The following is a 15,518-nucleotide window of genomic DNA, read 5'->3' as shown; positions in this document are numbered from 1 at the left end:
TTTTTCTGTATAGCATCTCTTTTTATTTTTCTCCTACCCATTTCAAGATAGGGTTAAATAATTTTCTAAACGCATTCTGTAAATATACTTAATCCAGCCAGACTGTCCTTCAGACTACTGTTTGCAAGGTGATGGGTAACAAATATAAAACTAGTTGAATTCTTACATACAAGGAGGAGGAGCACATTTTAAAATACAATGAGAATAATGGTACTGTGTCTTGAAAAACTAACCTGGAGAGTTTTCAGACCCAGAAGACAATGCAGGCATCATTTTATAACATTTCACATGCCATTTGGTGAAACTTTGCTAATATTTCCAGGAGGAACAAATTATTGATGCAGTATTTTAATATATTAGACTGCAGGATAGGAGAAAAGGAGGCTTTGCATGAATCCTGTGATGTGTGCTATGTGTGCCTGAGGTTGTTTTGCAACAACTCTCTAGGTTACAGTCTCTGCAGAAAAATTTTTGATGGTGTTCAGTGTTTATACTAGTATCTCACTATATGCATCATCTTTGCACTGTCCTTTTCCATTGGGTCATTATTGAAATGCTCAGTGAACCTCAGGTATTTAAATAAATTAAAATCAGAAAAAAAATAAATTAATATCAGAAAACTATCTAATCTAATGCTATTTTTACTTTTAAAATTTCAAATGGTGAAGAGAGTGACTGCTTGTTCTAGATAGATATTAAGAAAGTCCACCTTTTAAAACATTTCTTTCTTTAACACTCTTTTCTTGTGGAAAGGTGCCTTGTGAATTTATTCTGTGAGCTCAAGCAATTTTAACTGAAAATAACCCTAATAAAAATATATTTCTCACCTTCGTTGATAAGTATATGAACTTTGTCACAAAGTTGTAACCAGTTTGTGTATATCATGTGCCTGCTTTTTCTGTTTAATATTAAATTAAGTTCATATCAGTAGCTATTATGTTTTCCTGAGCAAGGAGTTCATATGCCTATCACTCAGAATTGCTAAGTAGCTTTTTGTCATATTTCTATATTACCTTTGGTTGTTGAGTCTGTTGGACATTTGAGCTTCTGTGTTTTGATTGTTAAGAATATGTATTTAGAAGGCCACTTAGTGATTATTCTGAAATATTAATTAGCATCAATTTATAAAGAAGATAAATTAATTGACAGAAATTGTGCAAAGGAAAATTTTGTGAGTATATCAGTAGGTCATTTGAGCCTTCAGTTCAGTTCAGTCGCTCAGTCGTGTCCGACTCTTTGCAACCCCATGAATTGCAGCACACCGGGCCTCCCTGTCCATCACCAACTCCCGGACCTTACTAAAACTCATGCCCATCGAGTCGATGATGCCATCCAGCCATCTCATCCTCTGTCGTCCCCTTCTCCTCCTGCCCCCAATCCCTCCCAGCATCAGGGTCTTTTCCAATGAGTCAACTCTTCTCATGAGGTGGCCAAAGTACTGGAGTTTCAGTTTCAGCATCAGTCCTTCCAATGAACACCGAAGACTGATCTCCTTTAGGATGGACTGGTTGCATCTCCTTGCAGTCCAAGGGACTCTCAAGAGTCTTCTCCAACACTACAGTTCAAAAGCATCAATTTTTCGGCACTCAGCTTTCTTCACAGTCCAACTCTCACATCCATACATGACCCCTGGAAAAACCATAGCCTTGACACGATGGACCTTTGTTGGCAAAGTAATGTCTCTGCTTTTTAATATGCTATCTAGGTTGGTCATAACTTTCCTTCCAAGGAGTAAGCGTCTTTTAATTTCATGGCTGCAGTCACCATCCACAGTGATTTTGGACCCCAGAAAAATAAAGTCTGACCCTGTTTCCATTGTCTCCCCATCTATTTCCCATGAGGTGATGGGACCAGATGCCATGATCTTAGTTTTCTGAATGTTAAGCTTTAAGCCAACTTTTTCACTCTCCTCTTTCACTTTCACCAAGAGGCTTTTTAGTTCCTCTTCACTTTCTGCCATAAGGGTGGTGTCATCTGCATATCTGAGGTTATTGATATTTCTCCCAGCAATCTTGATTCCAGCTTACGTGTCTTCCAGCCCAGCGTTTCTCATGATGTACTCTGCATATAAGTTAAATAATGTGTATGTGTTAATCAGTTGTGTCTAACTCTTTGCGAGTTAGACATGGACTATAGCCCACCAGGCTCCTCTGTCCATGGAATTCTCCAGGCAAGAATACTGGAGTTGGTTGCCATTCCCTTCTCCAGGGGATCTTCCCAATGCAGGAATCAAACCTTGGTTTCCTGCATTGCAGGTGGATTCTTTACCGTCTGAGTCACCAGGGAAGCCCATGGAGCCTTAGTCAGTATAATAAAGGAAAAAAACAGTCTGTGTGAATCTTAATTGTATATCATTGGAACCTGTGCCAAATGATTTTGTTATGTTAAATAGCAAAATGAAAAAAGCCGATGTGCCCGTCAGACACTCCTAGTTTGAGCCCTAGCTCTTCTGTGGAAGAGTCGTGTCACTCTATGAAGCCACTTGACTTTCCAGTGTCCGGTTTTCTTTTCTGAACAGAGAGGATAATCTAGTGACACCATGGGGTGGCTCTGCCCGCCCCCCTCCCAGTGGATAACTTTTTTTTTTCTTTTTTTGCCCCACAAGCATCGCCCTTTGTGAGTTTAGGGAATCTGCGGCTGGGTGATTTGAGTGGGAGGCTGTGCTCATTAGAGAAACCAGAAGTGCCCGTGTGTTTTCATCACAGACCCCAGCTGAGCTGGTCCGAGTTACAGCCTTACCCACCGCCACATCCCACACTCTACCTACGGGGTGCCTTCTGACCCTGGCACAGCCGGGCTGTCCTTCACAGACTAGGACCATCTGTTTGCTTAGCTCCCTCCTCTTCTGGGTCTCAGCTCAGCAGTCATTTTGAGGGAGAGATCCCTTCCTGAACCACCCTGATTGAGTGGCCCCTCCTCCATGCCCCTCACCCGGTCCCAACCTCTGAGTACTGGCTCCTCGCTCTGAGAGCAGCCTCAGTGCTTTTCCTGGGCAAACCTCTCCTGTGTCCCCAGGGGATGGTCAGTCAGTTCTGTGAGGACAGGAGTCTCTCCCCAGGACCAGGGGGCTCAAGACATACTTCTTTTTGAACAGTGGGGTTACTCTGGCAACCAATAAGCTGTTTAGGTTCTGGGTTAGTTCTCAAAGTTTCTCTTCTTGTCTTAAATGTTTCTCACTTGTTTTGGTCCTCTGAACTTTGTGTTTACCTGCTTTTAACTTTAGGGGGTTAGCGAGGATTTTGGTGGCGGACTTTGGGAGGGGGCTGGTTGGTCTTTTCAGGGGCTTTCCAGTGGCAAGCTGTTCTCAGGCTTGAGGGGCTGTGGGCACACTGGTCTAGAACACTTGAGCACTTCCTTTTGAGAGCTGTTTGCATCTGTGCTCCTTTTTGTGTTGTTTCAGTGATTACATCAGGTTTATACTGGTTTGAACAAAGAAGGGCTGGTTTGACCTAGTTCCTTCAAACCCTAGTTTTCATGGAAACTCAGAGTTGGAAACTTCCATTCACTGAGTCCTCTTCCTTTTATTGACAAAATACTCAGATGCCAGAACAAAAATACAATGTTGGGAGATACTTTGTGAATGTTTGTATCTGTTTTGGCTATGACTGGAATTAGGATTGGGGGTGTGTGTATGTGCATGCATTTGTGTGTGTATGTTGGGGGTGTTCTATCAAAAATACTTGAAAAGTTTCCGTCAAGATCCAACTTTTTTAAAAGAATGGTCTTATTTTTTTTCTAGTTATCATTCATTTTTTCATTCTAATAAAATGTAGATTTTTTAGAAATCATAGATTTGGTGCTGGGAATGACCTCAAAGACTGTTTTACCTAGGCACCTCAGTTGGAAAATGGGAATTGTCTTGGTAAGATAGTTGCAGAATGGGTTGACTGGACCTGATATCTCAGGTAGAGAGCCCCTGTCTCAGCCAGGGAAGTTGTTTTCATATTGGATTTGCACAGCCAGTAATTAAACCATGCTGAGACTGGAATAGCACAAGCTTTAATTGATGGACAGAGGATAGAGAAGACGGAATCTAGTTCACAAATCAACTTCTCAACCCAGTTTGGGTGAGAGACACCAAATGTATAGGAGAGTCGAGGTAAAAGGGAGGGAACTGGAAAGAGTGGAAAGAATACCCATGTGTTATCCAAGAACAGGGTAACAAGTTCCAGGGGACCTGAAACTAACTCAGCTCTCCTTTTCAGTCCTTGGATGGGCTTTTCCAGGTGTGGTCATGGCCATCATCAAGTGTCATGGCGCAGGTGGTTGTGTCCTAACATACTAATGCATTACAGTGAACATATAATGAGGCTGAAGTTCTACTAGAGGTCAGTCTCTGTTTTTCTTTTTTTCTTTGCAGCTTCCTCCTGAAACTTAAAGATTAAGACTCATTGGTTTCTGTTTGAGGGAGTGGAAGGGTCTCACTCTGGGGCAGCAACCTCAGTAACCGGTGTTTTTCTTTGGTGGTATGCTTGGTATCAGTCACCACTGTGAAAGCCCAGTCAGGCATGCTGCCTGCAGTTTTGGTTGCTTATGAAGGGCTAATTTGAGCTATAGTTATTTTTATTTTTCTTGTCAGTTTGGAACAGAGGGGATGAATATGACCTTCAATGACTATCAAAGACAGCTTTATTCTCTAGCACCAAGAATGAAGAAGATTCTGCCTGAGTGATGTTCTTAGGTTATGTATGTGGTTTATTCTCAACTGGGGGTCCTGTTGATTTGAACCCTAGACTAAAAATAGGAGAAGTGAGTGAATTGGCTCTTTTTAGAAAACGATCCATCAGTTTCTCTTCTGACTTCAAGATTATAGTATTTAGGGTAAAACCTCATTCCCCAAAGAGCCTCAAAAAATGGCATGCATAAGGTATACAGAGATTTTATTTTCCCTCCGCCAATAGTCCCAGTAGACTAGGTTGGTAAGATGGTCCTTCTTGATGAAACCATTTGGGGATCCAGTTTCTTTCCATCTTATTGTGCCTCACAGGAAGAGTAATGGAACATCCAGACCCTTTTGTCAAAAGAGATTGACAAATTGGCATCACTAGATAGTCGGAAATATACATATAGGTGTGTTATGGTGCAGGATAGGTAGTGGCCCTTTCATTCCTGATGACATAAAGAACAGGAGGGGGGCAGAATACCTCGGCACCGTTTAGGAGTCTGTCCATTTATAAAAGGAACTCTGAAGCTCTGGCTTTGTGCAGTTTGGTTCTTTGAAGTCTATTTCACGGTTGTTAATAATTTGGAATGAGCTCCCTGGTTTGAAAGTTCAAGAAACCTGTATTTTAATGCTGACATGTTACCACTAATTATTGGATGGTCTTGGGGAAATCTCTTCATTTCCCATTCTATAAAATGAAGGACTTAGAACACTCTCTTTTAAGAGTCCTTCTAGCTCTCATATTTTAGGTGTCCAAAATCCTCTGTAGTTACCTGATGGTGTTTTAACTTTAGATGGTCATTTTCACCAGGTTTTTATAAACTCCTGCACATAAACTGAAGTATTATGATTGTTTCACACTTGGTATTTTAAAAACATGTTTATTCTTGGCTGTGTTGGATCTTCGCCGTGGCACGTGGGCTTTGCTATAGTTGTGGCTCCTGGGCTTCTCTTGTTGCTGAGCGGGCCTAGTTGCTCCAGGGCATGTGGGGTCTTAGTTCTCCAACCAGGTATCAAACTCATGTCCCCTGCATTGGAACATGGGTTCTTAACCACTAGACCACCAGGGAAGTCCCCACACTTGGTGTTTTAAGGCATAAATATGGAGGGCTTTTCTCACTCTTTAGAATTATTAATACTACTCTCTTGTATGCATATAGTGCATAAGAGTTTACCAAGTTCTTTCATTTACCTTTCTTGTATGATTTCTATGGCAGGTATTATTCTTGTTTTGTAGATAATGAACCAGTGCCTTAGGAGTTAACTGGCTTGTCCACTTCCCAAACAGATGAGCTATTATTAGAAAGAAGCTAGGAGCTTTGATTCCTGGTCCATTGCTTGTTTCATTGTGCTAGCACATCACCTCCTCCATTGGCAAATTAGTACGTATTTCTCTGTGGCCAACAGTGCTGTGTATGTGTAACATAATTTAAATAAGTTATTTCCTTATTGCTGACTGTCTACTTTTTTTTTTCACGTTCCCGAGTGGCAAAAGCTTAAGGAATTTTGCCCTTGACTCAAAAATACCAGACAGAAGGTGACAAAAGATAAGTTTTGGGGCTTAGTCTTGTCCCTTTCAATCAGTGAGTGGATAAGGAATTTTTTTTTTTTGGATAAGGAATTTATCCACTCAGTTTCCTCATCTGTACAGTGGGAAATCAACCATCCCTCAGGATCTCAATGAGGAACAAAGACACGAATGCACAAGGAAACTACAAAATATAAGGTGAGGCAAGCACCTTATGCATTGTTTTTCATCATTCATTGAGAAAATCAATCTCCGAGATCTGATCTCTCAGTTTAGTGTGTAATCTGTGGCAACAAAATATTCATTTAGGTATCATGACTTTACCTAGACTGGGTTTGGGTTTATCTATTGGCAATAGAGCTGTTATTTCTCTGCTCTGATCGCCTCTCCCAGGAGGCAATCAGAAATGAGAAAAAATTGTGCAACTCCTTTCTGGGAAGAATCAAGGCTTTGCTTTACAAAATGACCTAAGCCATTTGATGAGTAAGCTGTTAGTTTTGATAACTGTTTTAGTTGGCTCGCAATCTTACCTTTGAGGAACAAGTATTTCTTAGAGCAAGTAGCTAAGTTACTGTTTTTTTGTTCTTAGTATTGCTTACTATACTATCAGAAGAGCATGGCCACTCCCAGAATTAATTAACACAGGGACTGAAAGGGATGTTGGTTTTAATTCTTATCATAAATTTCATGGGGACTCATTTTTAACATCCTTTACGCTCATTGAGCAAGCCAAGAATTTCATCATTTGGAAACCCATTTCCATTGTCACTGCTCACCTAGCAAATCTGCTTGGGTGCTGTTGGGAGGTAAAGATAAAAGCAGCAGCTTCTGGAGTGTGGCTTTTTTTGTAAGTGCCAGCTGAGTACCCTGGAATATGAATTCTTGGTCATCCTGAGGGTGTAGCTCGACCAGTCAGTATGTACATGGTATTACCCTGTCTGTGCTGGAGTGTTTCCAAGTATATTTCAGACACACTGTAGTATGTGTCTGGGTTGTTGAGGGGCCTTCTGACTATCCTGCGTCCAGGCTTTCTGGACCCGACAGACCATAGTGATCAGTTTCTGAATATGACTCTCAGACAACTACGTGAACTGTGACTATCTGGGGCAAGGGAGGAAGCCATTTTGAATCATGGAGCATCTTAAAATAGATGTTACATGAAAAGTCATGGTATAATGTAAATAGTATATGGAATAATGGAATAATGTATATGGTGCCACTTGTGTTTTTTCAAAACATCTGGGGAATCATATGTGTGTTTTCAGTTACATGAAAAGTTCCTGAAAAGATGTGTAAGAAACTGTTGAGAGTAGGCACGTCCATTGAGTGCAGTGGGAATGGGCAGGAGGGAGACTGATTTTCCAGTTTATATCTGCAGAGGACATGTGGATGAAGTGGAAGATGTTTTAGCTTCCCTATTTTCTTTGGGTTCTGGCTGCTGGTATCTGCATATTTAAACTCCATTTTGAGGGTCTGTTTATCTGCCCTTGTGTGTGTCTTGATGAGAGGCAGGACCCTGCCCCCAGCCGGAAGCCTCTGAGGCCAGACGCCTGCCCTCCTGAAGGCTGGGAGCCAGGGTGGGGGCCCGTGACCTCTCTCCACTGAAGCCTCTGCCCAGGACTTGGAAGCTGGAGCTGCTGATGCAGAATAGCCAGGGCAGCTTAGATTTCATCAGGCAGAAGAGGCCACTGGCATCCAAGGCTGGCAGCCAGGGCCCTGGCTTTCCTGTGGCATGACCTTGGTAGAGGTCCCAGCACCCAGGTTCACTTGGCTCCTTCCCGGATTTCTGAGCCTGTCCCTGTGGATTCTGTGAACTACTTGATAGTTTTTATAGATATAGACATAAGAGAATTAGGGAACAGGGCTAGGGTCGTGTGGAATTGGGTCTCAATAAGGATACCAAAGCTTGCCTTGTAGAGCTCTTTAATGAACAGAGAAGAAGAATTTATAAATGGACATTGTGTATTAGCAGGTATTGGTGCATGTTGGTAAAGGGGAAAGAGGGTAGATTTGAGTCAGACCTGGATCTGATAGGGGTCGCATAATTAGGTGTATAATTGAGGGCATAATAAACAAATCACCTCTCTGAGACTATTCTCTATTTCTGTCTATATCTATAAAATATATTTATATGTGATATGTATACATAATACAGTATATGTGTATGTCTCAAACATATGTATATATGTAACATATATACACACACACAGATACCATATATATATTTCAAGCATACCACTGTGACATTATGACTTTTATAATTTGCTAAGTGCCTTTTAAGAGAAAATAAACCTTTTAAAAAAAGAGGAGCTCATTAACTTTCTTATTCTTTTTTTCTTTTTTTTTTTCTCTTCTTACTCTTATTGAAAGTGATAGTTAGACCTCTGTGCATGTTTGTGAATGCAGTCAGCACCCAAGAGTGACTACATTCCCCCAAATTGACCATTTTAGTTTCTCTCTGATTGTACTGTGCCTGGAGGTTGTCTACATCTCACTAAAGGTGAGTCATGGGTGATGCTTATTCTCTCCTACCTATCTTCCTTTTCTATTTTTGAAATTATGTTTGTTTCTCCTATTGATGGCTTTATTATTTTAAATAATATCATAAAGTTCTGTTTCTTCATCAACTTGGAGTAGTATCTTTTGATTCTCTCTCTTCTTCTTGGCTGTGTGGGTCTCTGTGGCCACTCTTGGGCTCTCTCTAGGCGCAGTGCACGGGGCCTTTTCTCACTGGGGAGTGTGGGCTCTAGGCACGTGGGCTCAGTGGAAGTATGCTTCGTGGGCTTCATCTGTGAAAAATACAATTATTTGTACTTTATTGCAGTTGGGAAGTAATTGTACTTTCATAGACCAAGTTGCCACACGGCATGTGGGATCTTAGTTCCCTGACCAGGGACTGAACCCACATCTCCTGCATTGGAAGGCAGATTCTTAACCACTGGACCACCAGAGAAGTCCCTGATTCTCTCTTTTATAAGATAAAGAAATTAGCAGTTAGCTCTGCCTCTTCCCCCTTCTACCTCCTCTTGATAGTAATACCATTCATTTCCTTTATATAGTCAGTGAGTTAGCATTAACATTTGCTCTTAGAACTAAACTATACCACTTGCATGTTTAAACTTTGTAAACTGTTTCTAAAAGAGTGAAAACCGATAATAGCGTTTATAATGTTTTCATTATATGAATATGGTTGAAATAGGATGCTATAGTTAGATTCTTGCTTTCCAGATCCACTTGAGGCCAAAATACAACTGGTGTCAACAGCTCCCACATTCCAGTGTGTTAGACTATCTAAGGAGGACTTGCAAAGTTTCTGGGTGAAAACCAGTTTTGCAGTCCTTAGCTGATCTCCACCCCCCAGACTATAAAAAGATTAGGGGTTAAAGAGACAAATGTTTGGAGAAAGTTACTGAGTTGCTCTGGCATTGAGTTCCACCTCTGTGCAGGGGAGGGGAGAGGTGCTTAACGGTAAGCAGTGGACAGCCTGAGAGGCGTCTCGCAGTGGTTGACTAGACCGGTGTCAGACTCCTGCCTGGGGAGTTCGAAGGGTGGGCTGGAGTGCCTTGAGGCTGAGAGTTGGGAAAGACTCTCAGTTGGGAAGACTGCAGTTGGGAAGTAATTGTACTTTCACAGACCAAACCCACGATGCATACTTCGAACTGACCAGAGGGCTGGGGCCCTGTAAGACAGAGTAGGCCTGGGGTGAGCTTATATCCTGCCCCAGAGAGCCCCTTAGAGGAGCGAGCGGGCCACAGCAGAGAGAGGCTGGGCCTGCTCTGCGGGATGCCTATGTTAAGAGAACTGCAGGTTCCGCAGTGGGTATCTCGGAGGAGCCAGTGGAAGCCCCATTCAGCAGTCTCTCTAAGCACCTGCCAGGGCCAGTTGTGAACAGTCGTGGGAACTCTCCTTTCCCCTCACCTGCGTACCCGCTTGGCCTGGCCTGCTCTGGCTCCCTCCTCCCCAGGGTGGCAGAGCTGTAGCTGGCAGGCTTCAGGAGAAGTGGGCACAAAAAGCAGGGAAACCGAGAAGATTGTCTCTTTCCCCTGCCGTTCCCACCGCAGGCTTGCTTGCTCCCTACAATGAGAAGATGAGACGGAAAGAAACTGAAATTTAAGTGCGGTTTCAGGTTTTGACGGGGACACAGGTCTGGATATTTTAATTACCAAAATGGGACTTTTTGTGACTCGAAGTACCCGGAGGAGGACTTTTTGTCACTGATATTGTCCAGAAGAATCATGCACCCAGCCTCAAATTTCATCTAAGCGGTCAGGAAGAATTAGCTCTACAAAGTGGGAGCGACCCCACATTGGGGAAAAAAACAAAGTGGTTTTCTGTTGATGCCCATGAGTCCTGCTTGTTCGAGGGATCAGCTGTATTACTTTCTGTAGCACCGGGAAGAAATGATGGGATCTAGAGAGAAGGAAATTTAATCCTGTGTTTAAAGGATTTTAAACTGTGTTTAAGAATAGTTTCAAGCCTCCAAGTCAAATCTGTTATTCTCTTTTATTCTCTATCGTTTGCTTAGTATCATGTCATATTTTAGTTTGCTTCCGTTTTGGACTGTGACTCTGATATGTAGATTTGTGTTTTTACTAGAGTTTTTAAATGATTCTTTTTTCTAGTTGACAAGAAAAGAAAAAGTCACCTAATCTCAGAAGTCATCTAGCGGCTTCTTGTATTTTAAAAATGTGTTTATTTATGTGTTTATTTTTGGCTGTGTTGGGTCTTCGTTGCTGTGCACGCTTTTCTCCAGTTGCAGGGAGCAGGGGCTGCTCTCTAGTTGCAGCGCAGGGGCTTCTCACTGCGGTGGCTTCTCTTGTTGCCGACTACCGGCTGTAGGGCTCGCGGGCTTCAGTAGCTGCGGCTCCCAGGCTTTAGAGCACAGACCCAATTGTTGTGGCACGTGGGTTTAGCTGCTCAAGGCATGTGGGGTCCTCCTGGACCAGGGATTAAACCCATGTCTCCTGCATCAGCAGGTGGATTCTTTACCACTGAGCTACCAAGGAAGCCCTCTTATATTTTTAAATACCTTATGGAGATATAATTGACACACCATAACATTTACCCATTTAAACTGTACATTTCAATGGTAGTTAGCATGTTCATAGATATACACAACCCCCACCACCATCAATTTTACAACATTTTCAGATTATCCCCCAAAGGAACCCTGTACCCATTAGAAGTCACTCCTCATTTCCCCTCAATATTCCCAGCCCTAGGCAACCACTATCTGTCTCTTTAAAATTGCCTATTTTTGGTATTTCAAATAGAATCATATAATATGTGATCCTTTGTAACTGGTTTCTTTAACTTAGCAAATTTTTAAGCACAATATTTTTAAGGGTCATCATGTTATAGTATGTATCAATACTTTCCCCCTTTTTATTGTTGGATGATATTCCATTAATGGAATATTATTAACCACAGTTAATTTATCTATTCATCAGTTGATAGACATTTCCACTTTCTGTCTACTATGAATAATGCCACTGTGAACATTGGTGTTCAAGTTTATTTGTGGGCATGTTTTCATTTCTTTTGGCTATAAACCTTGAGGTGGAATTGCTGAGGCATATGGTATACATTCAACATTTTGAAGACCAGTTTTCTGAAATGACTTTTATTTTACATTTCCATCAGCAGTGCATGCAGGTCTCAATTTGTCTACATCTCTGTCAACACTTATTACTGTCTATCTTGTTTATTGTGGCCATCTTTATGGGTGTTAAGTGGTACTTCATTGTGTTTTTGACTTGATGTTGAGCATTTTTGTGTGTTTACTGGCCATTTGCATGTCTTTGGCGCAGGATAATTCTCTTAGTTGTGATGATGTTATTATGATGAGGTATTGGCTCCCTATCTCATCATAATAGCATCATCACAACTAGAGAATTAACCAGTTTCCCTTTGCAAGTTCCTTATCAGATATTTGATGTGCAAATATTCTCTCTCATTCTGTGAATTGTCTTTTGGCTTTTTTGATGGCATCCTTTAAAGCACAAAAGTTTTTGATTTTGATGAAGTTCTTTTGTTGCTATACTGTCATATCTATTAATAAGAAGCCTGTTCTAGCCCATGGTCATGGAGATTTATTCGTATATTTTCCTCTGTGTTATATTGTTATATTGTTTTCACTTATGATTAGGTCCATAATCTGTTTTGAATTAACTTTTGCATATCCTGTATCAGTAGTCCAAGTTCATTCTTTTGCAGGTGGATATCCAGTTGTCCCAGCATCACTTGTTGAAGAACCTGTTCTTTCCTCATTGAATTATCTTGGAACTTTATTGAAAATCCGTTGACTCTTAAGTTGAGTTTTATTCATCTAGCTTCTTAATCATACTCTTTCTGCTAGTTGTTTTATTTCCCCCTTTGGACCTTCTTAAGACTATTAACTTCCTATTCTAGTTTGGATTTAATTGTTTCCTAGATATCCTATACAAATGTCATCTAAATATTTTCTTGATATCATTGGATTAGAGCCATTAGATCTCATGCCTCACACATTCTTTTTTCTTGAATTCCCTTTTCATTTTGCCAGAGAATGTGCTGTGCTGTGCTTAGTCGCTCATTCATGACTGACTCTTTGTGACCCCACGACTGCAGCCCTCCAGGCTTCTCTGTCCACAGAGATTCTCCAGGCGAGAATACTGGAGTGTGTTGCCATGCCCTTCTCCAGGGGATCTTCCCAACCCAGGGATTGAACCCAGGTCTCCTGCATTGCAGGCGGATTCTTTACTGACTGAACCACCAAAATTTTCATGAAGAATGTGAGGGAAAGGAGCTCTCTAAGAGTTTGAATGCTTGATGTATCTTTGTTTTGCCCTCCCATTTGAATGATAGTTTGGCTGCATGTAGAATTTTGGGTTCAAATGATTTTCCTTCCAAGATTTGAAGGCACTGCTTGATGACTGTTGTCCCTGATGTAAATCTGATTCTTGTTGCTTAGTTGTTGTTCTGTTAGTCGCTCAGTCGTGTCCAACTCTTTGTGACCCCATGGACTGTAGCCCACCAGGCTCCTCCATCCATAGGGTTCTCCAAACAAGAATACTGGGATGGGTTGTCATTTCCTTCTTCACGTTCCTTAGCAGGCGACCTCTTTTTTTCTATCTGGAAGCTTTTAGGATCTTCTCTTTACCTTGGTATTGATAAAGTTTAATTTTCAGAAGATAAAACCATGACTCTCAGGCCAGTACAAAATGAACATGTGTCAGTAACAAGGGAAAATTGGTTCAAAGCACAGTTGAGAAGCTCAGTATTCATAGGTGATGTTAGGAGGAGACTGCTGGGATAAATAGAAAACTGGTAGATATACAGCAGTAAATCTCAAGGTTTTTCTATTACATTGGACAGATTTTGTTTCCATCCTTACCGAAGAAGAATCTACAACTTAAGCTCTGCCTCTCCGGAGTTGTAAAATGGCCAAATAACTGAATAGGTAAATGGAACTCCCAGTAATTTCTTTTGCCCATTTCCAAGTTTCTGATAATTTTTCTGGCAGTCTTCTGAAATAACCTAAAGGTATATTTATATGTGGGTCTTTTTTCCTTCATACTTTTGGACTATTTTTACTCTTGAGTTTTTTAAAATTTGAAGATATATTTCTTTTTTTTTTTTTTTTAAATTTGAAGATATATTTCTTAGACGGAGGAGTGTGGTAGCTTACAGGCCATGGGGTCGCAAAGAGTCAGACACAGCTGAGCGACTTAACTTTCTTTTTCGACACGAAGCAGTTTCCTATATTATTTCTTTGGTTATTTCCTTCCCTCCATTTGCTCTGCTCTGTCTTTCTAGAACACCCAGTAATCAGATGTTGGACCTCTTGAGTTGAGCTACTTTGTTCCTTAACTTTTCAAAGTCTTACACTTTTTATTTCTTTGTATTTTTCTTTTCTGTTGTGTGAGTGAGCATGTTTTCTCCATGCGGGTCTCCATGACATCTTGGTCCTTTTTTGGGGGCTGTTATGTTTTTGAATGTCTGTTGACCCTTTATTCATTCTAATTATGACTGAAGAACTGGGTTGGTAGTATTTTACTGTTTGTAGTAATTTGTAATAATAATAATAAACATACAAGTGAGATGTATGTATTCATATTAACCCACTAATCCTATAAGATGTTACTAGTATCTTCATTCTGAGGAAACCAAGACACAGAGAGGTTAAGCAATTTGCCCAAGGTCACATAGCTAGTAATGACAGAGTTGGGATACCCATTTTTAGGTGGTATCTCTCTAGAGCCCATGCTCTTAATCACTACCCTTGCTTTTGTGGGTGTGTTTTCACAGCAGGCTTATCTCTTAAGGGGTGGGAGGGTTGCCTGGGAGCTCTGTGCTGCTGAGTGGACAGGCTTTAAAGTGTGCTTGAGTGGGAGGGGGGATCGGGATGGGGAACACATGTAAATCCATGGCTGATTCATGTCAATGTATGGCAAAAACCACTACAATATTGTAAAGTAATTAGCCTCCAACTAATAAAAATAAATGGAAAAAAAAATAAAGTGTGCTTGAGAGAAGCAGATAATCCTTTTATGCCAAAAAGAAGATTTGACTTGGAGGGACTGTTCCATCAGGAGCCCTGTTTCCCCAGGTAGATGACTCAGTTCTTTTAGAAAGAAGTTCTTTAGTAATAGCTGATGGGCACATGCTTCTGCTGCTTGTTACTTTTGCACCTGCAAAAGCCTCTTCAATATTTTTTTAAAATGTTTTATTATGAAAATTCTCAAACTTACAGAAAAGTTGAGCAAATAACATAATGAGTTCTCATATACTTTCCACTTGGATTCAATAGCTTTTAACATTTTGCCTTACTTAGTATGTTTATATATAAATATTTTATATAGAACTATTTTGAAGTTTCAGATGTGTGGTACTTTACCTCCGTGTGCTTTAGGAGTTATCTCCTAAAAATAAGACATTCTTCTACCTCACCATAGTAACATTGTCATAAGTAGGAAAATTATTTTTAATTTCTTAATGCCATCTAATATTCAGCCCGTATTTAAATTTTCTCAATTATTCCAAAATGTTATACAGTTTTTATTAATCAGAAAAGTTTTCAACTGAAATATGATTTGTACACATTTTTATATGTGTAAGTGTAAAGCTTGATGAATCATCCAAAAGTGAATACTCCTATGTAAGCCTGTTCTTTTTTCCAGAAGTCGGGACTCAGTCAAGTTTCAGTCATTTCAGGGACTATTCTGTCTCTTTAGTCCTCTGTTTTCTAGGATACTCTTTCTGCCACTTTTTTTCTTTTTCCAGAAATTGAATTTGTGAAGAGATAAGTCCAATTGGCTTCTTCAGTCTTCATTCCCTCCCATCTCC

General features: G+C 40.7%; 1 protein-coding gene across 2 annotated transcripts in view; it reads left to right on the top strand.

Annotated features, from left to right (window-relative positions):
* The window catches only part of FAM189A2 (family with sequence similarity 189 member A2), a 74,380-nt gene that overhangs the window by 11,716 nt on the left and 47,146 nt on the right, over positions 1–15,518 (top strand). The window lies entirely within an intron of this gene.

The sequence above is a fragment of the Cervus canadensis genome, chromosome 14 (genome assembly GCF_019320065.1).
Source record: "Cervus canadensis isolate Bull #8, Minnesota chromosome 14, ASM1932006v1, whole genome shotgun sequence".
Taxonomy (NCBI): domain Eukaryota; kingdom Metazoa; phylum Chordata; class Mammalia; order Artiodactyla; family Cervidae; genus Cervus; species Cervus canadensis.
The sequence above is the reverse complement of the archived record's forward strand: the minus strand, read 5'-3'. Positions and strand labels throughout refer to the sequence as shown.